Source organism: Anneissia japonica, unplaced genomic scaffold (genome assembly GCF_011630105.1).
Source record: "Anneissia japonica isolate Jap-2015-1 unplaced genomic scaffold, ASM1163010v1 scaffold287589_len272378_cov178, whole genome shotgun sequence".
Classification (NCBI taxonomy): Eukaryota; Metazoa; Echinodermata; class Crinoidea; order Comatulida; family Comatulidae; genus Anneissia; species Anneissia japonica.
Window position 1 is genome coordinate 45,896 of NW_022726727.1, and position 512 is coordinate 46,407.

Here is a 512-nt window from a genome sequence, read left to right on the forward strand (position 1 = left end):
CCCAAGACCCCTGTTACGCACCTGCTTATAAGTGGGGCCCCCCACTTTGAAAAACGTTCCGCCGTCCCTGATAACCTTCAGGATTTTTTTTTTAAAAGGCCTTTATTCTAATGTGTGATGTGCTGCTCTGTTGTTGAATGAATTTTAAGAAATTTTTGTTTATAATGTTTACACAAGCATTTAGGATAATACACAATGCATGCTATGTGATATTGTATACATTTTTTTTTTCGTCACTTAATGAACGCGTGTGTTTGCTTTAAGTGTAGGCGTACTCGTTAAATATTTTGTAGATTCATGTTAGTGTAAACCTAATGAACATAAATACATAAAAGTACTTATAAAAGAATCATGCTATGATTTTTTTTTCTAGATTTGTGCAGGGTCTGGGCGGTAAATCGCAAACATTTTTTCGCTACTTCTTTGATAAAGTTATACGTAGAACGTAGAAGTACCTTAATTGTACAGACTCAGGCACTCGATCGTTTTATTTCGAAGCTCATAAAATTACC